General features: G+C 40.2%; 1 pseudogene; it reads left to right on the top strand.

Annotated features, from left to right (window-relative positions):
* Positions 1–5,017: 5,017 nt before the first annotated feature.
* Positions 5,018–9,038, top strand: LOC139469526 (lengsin-like; annotated as a pseudogene).
* Positions 9,039–9,770: the final 732 nt, after the last annotated feature.

The following is a 9,770-nucleotide window of genomic DNA, read 5'->3' as shown; positions in this document are numbered from 1 at the left end:
AAAAGCATGGGTCTACAGATGTCGGGGAGAATGTTACGCCGGAAACTGCATACAGTGGACAGGTTTGGTGGGGGTAGCGTTCGGATGTGGGCGGTCTATCTCTCATCATGACAGGACAGGTTTGGTCCATATCCAGGGCAATCTTATAGCTCAACGATACATCGACGAAATTCTCCTACCACTCGTCTTCCCAATTGCAGCCAACGGCAACAGTGTATTCCAGCAGGACAACGCTCGACCGCATACAACAAGGGTCACAAGAGCCTGTCTACACAAAACAATGTTGATTTCTCCTCTGGCCCTCCAGATCCCCGGATTTGAACCCGATAGTGCACCTGTGGGATGAATTGGATAGACGGCTACGCCGACGTGAACCACAACTCAAGACATTACAGCAGTTGGCTTTTGCGTTGCAGGCCGAGTGGGATACCATCCCAAGGATGTGATTCGCATACTCGTCTCTTCCATCGGCAGGAATGATGACAGGCCGCTATCGATTCCAACGGGGGACATACGCGTTTTTGATGGTAGCTGACCTCCACCTTGGACTTTTCCTGTGCACCGATAACTGAGATGAATACAATCACAATCTCTCCACATTTTGGCTCAATACCTTGTACGGTTCCTTGTTAAAATGTATTTTCCTACCTCACACAAATCTGACCTTAGTTCTGCTTTTGAGGTGAATTTGGGGTCTTGTCCGGGATCATAAGAATTCAAAACATTTTGATAAAGAAGGAATTACAGCCATATTATTTCATTAGAAAAAGAGAAATTGCTGCTTGAAAGAGATAATTTGGAAAGATAGGAGAGAGCTGAGTGTAGAGCTCATGGGAGAAATGAAAGAGTTAGGGACTAAACAGGACAGACATAATCACGATTCCTTACACAGTCAAAACATGTCGAAACCAAAACTACCCCCATTTGATGAAAAAAGGGACAAAATGGATTCATTCTAGATTGGGCTTTGAGGCAGCAAATGATTATCAGGCTTTGAAGCAGGCACTTTTGAAAAAAATTCTTCTTAATGATGAAGGTTTTTAAGGTTTTAAGTTTAGAAATACAAAGATTGAAGTTGATGAATCATGTTTAGAGTACGTTACCAGGTTACGGAACTACTTGAGTAGGTGGGTTGAATTGAGTGGTACCGTTAAAACATATGAAGGCATATGTGACTTGCTGCTGAGGGAACACTTCGTTATAACAATTAGGAGAAGAAGGTACAAGACGTACTATGATGCTCGGATTTTTTCCACTTTTAGCAACTCGTGTTGATATATTTGATATCAAAAGACACTCGGGTGAAATTCTCTATATGTATTGTATGTTATATTCAAGAGTGAGAATTTAATAGACAATTCTGTTGGTCTGTCTAGAAATGTAAGACACTAGTGTAACTGTCTCATCTGTTTCGTACTTAGATTTATGTATTATGAGTGACAAGAACCTCTCCACAACACTGTGTGACAAGAGGGTGTCTACATTTCTCAACTCCTAGGTACAATCGAGCATGCATTTTCGAACACAATAACTCAACTAATTATGAGTTTTATTAACATTACCATATTATGTCTTATATTGCTGAAGACCTATTCTACCCCGGATCTTCATAGGTCGGTTTAAAATGTTAGAATTTATAAATAATCCTAATTGTTTCTTGGTATGCCCCGATAGTAACAGCGTATTGAACTTTTCAAATACCCTTGACCGAGACTTACCATTGTGTGGAGACATTGTGTACAAAGTGGAAAGAGAAAATTTACGGCAAAACTTCATTCTTGAATCGTGGAGCATTTATCACCAAACTAAACGTGGTGAAGATACCTACATGTACGTCTCTATGGTCAAAGGTTCGGGGCACTTTGTCAATAATCAATGCAAATGTAATCTGAAGAATGCTCAGAAAACAAGATGTCAAGATGTTCATCATACACAACATCTATGTGTAATTTTGATATATCACATTTAGGCAGAATATGAGCATCACTGTACTCCTCGAGCTCGTCTTTATGATGCGTTTCTGCTCGGATTGGCAAAGTCGAAACAAGGGAATTTGATCAAGAAGTTTAACTGAAGTTTCAGGTGGATCGATGCTTTGATAGCGTTCAAAAACCATCAAATAGCAATTCCCTTCCACTGATTTACCCACTTGACAGAAATATAAGGGACCAGTGAAATCGCCTCATCTGCTTCATATTAACATCTATACATAAAGGTTAAGATTGATCAAAAACATCCAATATCCACCAGACAGTTCGGGGCAGGGTACCTCGTGTCACCACTATTTGTTAGTGATTAATTAACACATACCAATAATATAGACGGAATAGGTTATGGAAGGGTTTTTATCGCTTTTATTTATGCTAATCAACATGCATGATGTTAAATAGAAGATTTACCCATGCTATCACTCAATTACTTTTTTCTGAGATTGTAAAACGTCAATCAAATCCTTTCAGTTCTTGCTCATCTATTTTAGAAGCCCTCGTAAGTGTGTCACTTGTGCCTAATCCATTTGATTTTCCGCAATAAAATATGTTCCAATCAAATCCTTTGAGTTTTGAGAATCCTCATGGTATTAATTCCACTTGTCTCAAATACTTTCAATGAAGAAAGTCCTTCCTTGATTGAATTAAGGATTATGGTTAATCTTAGAGAGAGTGGTTTGGATGTACATTTGCGGGATGGATTTTTATGGAGCTTTGGAATCCAATACAAAGGAGGAATGGACATGTCTCCAGGTTTTAGAGTCAAGTCAAAAGTAGATCGTACTGATGCATGGTTTCCCTACTCATTCTGTTTCCATTTGCTTTTCGCGGCAATGCATCGGTCCGCCCTCGAGAGTAACTGCCCTATATCGTAGGGAATCAGCTCAAACACTAGTCCATGCGACGTCATGTTTGCGTCAAGTTTGCGTGAGTCTGCGTGGCCTGTCATCAGTTGGCCGTAACGTTGTAGTAAGTGTAGAGTCAGATGTACACACAGCCACGAGGTTAAACATGGTGACAGTCCGGACATATTTCTGAGGTCTACAAGCACAGATATGGAAACTGATCCCACAAGGCTGGTGTCCTCGCTTAATTGTTTCACAATTTATATGTCCAAAGCTGCCTAAACTTGTAAAATGTCTCAGCTACGTCCAAGTTAGACACTGATTTTCAGTATTTTAGATTTTCTAAATATAATTTTGATAGTGTTAACAATTATAACAATAGTTTCTCGATCGCGGATTGACAAGGGCGACACCATGATTGTTCTTAAGACTGAAAGCAGTACCGACCTGACCTCTCAAATTTGCATTTTCTACCCGTATATACCGAAGCGTATACCGTTTATATCCGTTCGCTTTATCCTGCAGACAAACCTTCTCATTATATTATACTTATACACATCCAGTAACATATAACAAGTTGTGCAATGCAGATGGCCATTAAAGTTGAACCAAATAAATTAGTAACATTAATGTTGATTAATATATGTCTGGGAAGTTTTCATTTTTCTATTTAGTTTAACCATCTGTTCATTGTGTGTAGCCAGTGCAATATTAATCATCATGTTTTTTCTTATAATTAAGAAGTAATCATTGATGACTCAACGCTCTGGTACACATTCAATTAACATATTGTCTCCGTAACTGTTTCTTTCACAGTCGCAAGTACATTTTTCACTCACCCCTCTCAGCTATGTATTAAGTTCCATAAAAGACCTACAACCAAACATTACAAGCTACATGTGCGGTGGGGAAGTCTAGTGGTTAAAGCCTTCGCTCATGCCGAAAACCCGGGTTCGATTCCCACATGGGTACAATGTGTGAAGCCCATTTGTGGCGTCTCCCCACCGTGGTATTGCTTGATTATTGCTAAAAGCGGCGTAAAACCATACTCTCACTCACTCACTACAAGCTAACTATATATGAGAATAACCACTCGGGTATCCACAGAACAGTTTCCATTGTTCATAGAGGCAACACTGCGGGGGAAGTTACATGAATGGGTCACAAGGTGTAAGGGTAAGCACGTCCTTCCCTCTCAGTAGGACAGCCACTCAAACGGTTTGCATAAACAAGTGTTTGATGCCTGACTCAATAAGTCCTGTCATATAACATTTCTCACACCGTTTCCATGCCGCTCTACGGTAACAATAACGCTCACAAGATCCCATTGGTTGGAAAATTGTTCACTTGAGTAAGTATTGGCTCATTATAAATGCTTTCGTGGCTTATCTACTTGCCTTACAGGTGTCTGTGAAACGCTCAGGATTTTCTCCTGCAGTTATGTATTGTTAGAGGTCATTTTGCTAAACACATTACTCAACCATCTCGTGTGTAGACGGGATATATGTTACCAGTGCATGCTTAATATCATCGAGAGTTTGAAACAGCACATAGGATGCCGCTAAACAAAAACTAAGAAGAAAAAGACACGTATACTGATCTCTGGGCGGAGAAGAGCGATTGCGTTTGTTATCAGTTGTGTTAATTGTTACTTATCAGACATTACGCGAAAAACCCAGATGTATGTATGTTTTTTTGTCCTGCCTTTATGGATTTTTCGTTTATTGATTAACGTCTCACTCAGCTATAATCGTGACGGCGGCTTCGAAACATTCGAGTTTGGGAAAGACAAACAATTGATTGATATTATGTGCAACGTCCTTCACTACTGAAATTGAAATGCAATCAATAAGATCGCGGACCACCCGATTCATTTAGTCGACTCTCCCACAAGCACTTGAGACCAATTCTAACCCGGGAACTCCAGGGGTCCAATCTTTGTGAACATTGTCGTCTTTGGATTAGACCCGGTATCGTCACTATGTGATAGTGGTTCTACAACATACGCTAATGATACAGTCAGAATTGTACTTAGCTTTCAGCAGCGATGTCTTGAGTTTATGTAAAGTGTCTTGTCGCTTTTATTTACAACATCATTTCAAATTTACAGGGCGAGCTCTTGAACACCTATGTATATCAGTGCCGGCGACTGGGGAATATAACAGGAACGTCCAGAACTAAAAGATGTCTCACATCAACAAGTACGACTATGTCCGCTTCTCTGTTGCTGATATACACGGAAGATCAAGAGGAAGAATTGTTCCCGCAAGACATGTAAAAAAAACCTTGGAGACCGGCATCGGCTGCAACCTCTTTGCAGGTAAATTTACAACTTGTACGAAGAACACTTTGATAAAGTTTGTTTGTTTGTTGTTTAACGCCGCACTCAGTAATATTCCAGCCATATGACGGCGGTCTGTAATAATCTAGTCTGGACAAGACAATCCAGGGATTGATAGCATGAGCACTGATCTACGCAATTCGGATACGATGACATGTATCGACCAAGTCACCTAGCCTGACCACCGTTAGTCGCCTTTTACGACAAGCGTAGTCGCCTTTTACGACAATCATGAAGACCGATTCTATCCCGGATCTTCACGGGTCCTTTGTAAAAGTCAAATCACATGTGTTAATATTATTAATTTGGTCGTTTATACAAAACCTTTATACAGGAAAACTTTGATGCGATGCATCAACACTGCCGCAAACTCTTTGTTTGTCAAATTATATTTACCATAAAATAACTTCCCTAAAATAGTTCATCAGCGTTTAAAACAATTTGTAGTTGTTTTTAACTACCATGCCATTACCTCCCTCGCCGACACTGGGCCCCTCAAAACCCGAATTAAAGAAAATCAAAGCTCAGTAGACAGAGCTGACTTCGAGTCAGCTCCATCAGACCAAATCTATAACAACCCCAACAACAGCATTCAGTGGGACAAAATCAAAGCCCTCACAACCAGCCTCAAAAACTTCAAAATCAGAAAAGTCCAAGACCTCATCAACATAAAAAAAGACTCCAACCATCAATCAACCGTGATCAAGGATGTTACATCCTCCCTGCGTACCGTCAAGTCATCAATACCCTAATCAGTCACAAGTCTCTTGTTTATACTACTGGCTTCGCCTTTTAAGATATTTACCTTATCTCACCCATTGTGTGGACATAACCGGCTTCTACACTCAAGTAAGGATAAGAATTTATGGATGAACAACTTCTTGATTACAATTAATAGCGACGTTTCGGTGTAGGTTCTAACACCGTTATCAAGCAAGTGATTTACAGAGTGCAGTAAGCAAGTATATATACACGTAGGAGGCAATGTTTATACAGTAGGGTAGACTCAAGTGTATCTACATGTACATCCCAATCTACGCAACTGTATAACTGGTTGGTTTGTTGTTTAACGCCGCACTCAGCAATTATTCCAGCTATATGACGGCGGTCTGTAATTATCGAGTCTGGACCAGACAATCCAGTGATTGACATCCTGAACATCGATCCACGCGATTGGGATCGATGACATACATCAACAAAGTCAGCGAGCCTGACCACCCGATCCCGTTAGTCGCCTTTTACGACAAGCATAGTCACCTTTTACGGCAAGTATGGGAAACTGTATAAACACTGCGTCATACCTGTATATATGCTTGTCAACCATACTCTGCACATCACTTGTTCGATAACGTTAGAACCTACACCGAAATGCTGCACCTAATTGTAAAATAGAAGATGTTCATCCATATATCTTATCCTTACTTTACTGAACACATGACGGAATAGTGTTAAACACAATTACCAAAATGAACAATAACTGTTAGAAATGCATCGAAATTAGAAAGGATGGATTGTCTGGTCATATAGCTGGAATATTGTTGTTTGTTTGTTGTTTAACGCCGCACTCAACAATATTTCAACCCGTGAAGATCCGGGGTAGAATAGGTATTCAGCAACCCATGCTTGCTGTAAAACCACTGGATTGTGTGGTCCAGATTCGATTATTTACACAGACCGTCGTCATATAGCTGGAATATTACTGAGTGCGGCGTTCGACAATAAACAAACAACAATATTCCAGCTATATGACCAGACAATCCAGTGAGTGATATCATAAGCATCGACCCACGTAATTGAAATATGATCACATGCATCAACCAATCAGCGAGTTTGACCACCCGATCCCCTTAGTCGCCTCTTACGACAAGCATAGTCGCCTTTTACGGCAAGCATTGGTTGCTGAAGACCTATTCTAACCCGGATCGTCACGGGTATACAATTACCCATCACCCCCATGTCCCCTCAGGCTTTCAATAGAAAAAATACAAATAGATAGGGGTCGGCGAAGCTGGCGCTGTTTACATCAGAATAATGCTAATGTATATACGAAGCGAACTTGAGTTTAAGAGTTTGTTAAGTTTATACTTGTTGAGCATGCAGTCAACGTGCAGTGGTCAAAATGTTCAGTGTGTTACAGTGTGATTAGCGGACAGTGGAACAGGTACAACAAACCTAAAATGTTGACGGTCGACCCCGTTCAGTGCGTCCCAGGTGAACGCCATTGGGAGACTCATACGCAGTATGCCTCGTCGAGTGAATTGATGTTTGACAAATCTCGGCGGTATTACTCATTTCAACTTAGAACTTTTCCATCTTATCCCTATCGTCCTGGCGGTCATAACACCTGTCTGACTTCATTATCGGTTGTAATCGTGTTTCTAATTTGTTCAATGTTATCCTAAACTAATAGTAGAAACTAATATCTCTTACAATTTTGGAAATTTTATGTTATTTCCGTGTATCCCCTACTATGTTTGGAGATTATATTTCAAATATTGTTGTGAAATGAATGCGAGTCTGTGCTGCAATCTGATTGGTTGAAAAACGTTGTTAAATGTGATTGGCTCCTGGAAATATTTTCTGACTTTTATGCTGCGTGCGAATACTTTTCTTGATCCAAAATAAGATGTCCGGGCATCAAACGATGTGAAAACCAGCAAATGAGGAAACACATGATGCTTATCTTATAAATATGTTGTGTAAATGATCGTTCTTCTTAAAATATGTATTTCAGGTTTTCTATCATTTGGCCTCCACAAAGAAGGTACCTGCCCATCAGAGGACATGGCAGATTTTAGAGCACCCAAGGCCTACCTACGCCCTGATATCGATACATTGTATAATGTGTCTTGGTCGGGGCAGGATGACATCTTGGTGGCCGAAATTATCTGCGAAGGCTACTGGCTAAAGGATGGATCGGCACAGCTTGCATGTCCTCGATATGTTGCTCGACAACAATTGGAGAAATTGACCAATCATGGATTGAGCCTATTTTCTGGATACGAAGTTGAATTTACACTGACACAAGCTGGCAGACCGTATCTTCTTGAACCAGATTACATGCGTCACAGATTAGTCAGCAAACATGACGGTTTTCTATTTTACCTTGAAAAGCACATGCACCAAGCAGGTGTCGACATAGGCTCTTTCCATTCTGAGGGGAATGCAGGGTTGTTTGAGATGGTACTCCAACCATCCTATGGCATCAAAAGTGCTGATTCATGTATTACCTTAAAGAACGGAATTCTAGAAATAGGGGATAAGAAAGATTATTCAGTTAGTTTCAACCCCATGCAAGAATGTGGCGGAGTAGGAATGCATTTTAACCATTCTCTATGGTCTTCATCAAGTGGCGTCAATGTTTTCTACGATCCTAACAGTGACCATGGTCTCAGCACTTTGGGAAGACACTGGCTGGCTGGTCTCATGAAACATGCGAAGGCTCTGAGTGCATTTTTCTGCCCGACCATCAACTGTTACAATCGCTTGCACAAACCCAATCTTCCTGGACTGATCTACTGGAGCACGAATAAACGTTCTGCGTGTGTGAAAGTCAAGTCTTAAGAAGCTGGCACTTATCTGGAAAATCGCATTCCAAGTGGGATGAGCAACCCCTACATCACTCTGGCGGCAACCATAGCTGCTGGTCTTGATGGGATTGAGAAGAAGCTGGAATGTCCGCCTGTGGATCAGTTCTCTTCTTCTAAAGCTCTTCCTTACACCCTTTCGGAGGCTATAAATCATCTTAAGGTGGATACGGATATGGTCCACAGTTTGGGAAAAGAATTTATTGAATGGTTTGTATGTACCCTGAACACGGACATTGACGATACTTCTGGCATGGTATGCTCTGGGATCAAATGATATGGTCTTCTTTGGAAGTGCTCAGTTCATACTCAGATTTGTCTCATTTTGAAAATATAAATTTAAAAATTTAGACATGTGCACTCTGGTGAGTCATCTGATTAAATAGCTACTTTCTCTGTAACAGGTTTAGTCAGTTTGGTTTGATATGTACCCTTTCTTTTTTAAAACCTTAATACATACACTGTAACAGCTGTATACTGTTGAGTACATATATTTTGCTTTAGCACATCTTGTAGAATACCCAATATAATAGCCAAATAAGTTTGCCTTCATGGTCGGCATGGGGACTCAGCTAGCCTTTATTTCCTATTACTTGAACTATTAGTTGACTCTCACTGGCGTAAGTTTCCATCTGAACTTAATTATGGATTGGGATAAGATCGATGGATCATATTCTTATTTATTGGATCATTATTATTTCCTTTTCTGGAACGTGGATTTTATTCAGTGTGTCCCTTGTATATTAAGGACAAACGTTACATTTTGACTGCAGTTTTGTATTTCTTGAGTGTGTGATGTGAGCTTAATTAGGTACGAATATATATTAATGTATATTGTCACAAACAACCAAGTTATTAAAAGTACATTATAACGGGCCGACAGTTTTATCGTGAAAAAATATATTATATCATCCAAAACTGGCTCTTACGGGAGATATCGCTTGGATGAGATCAAGCGATATCTACACTGTAGATATCGCTGCAATGAAATACATCACAATGCTTTGCA

Source organism: Haliotis cracherodii, unplaced genomic scaffold, assembly GCF_022045235.1.
Source record: "Haliotis cracherodii isolate W230 unplaced genomic scaffold, xgHalCrac1.p SCAF_2, whole genome shotgun sequence".
In the NCBI taxonomy this organism is placed as follows: Eukaryota; Metazoa; Mollusca; class Gastropoda; order Lepetellida; family Haliotidae; genus Haliotis; species Haliotis cracherodii.
This window is presented reverse-complemented; position numbering and strand designations above follow the sequence as displayed.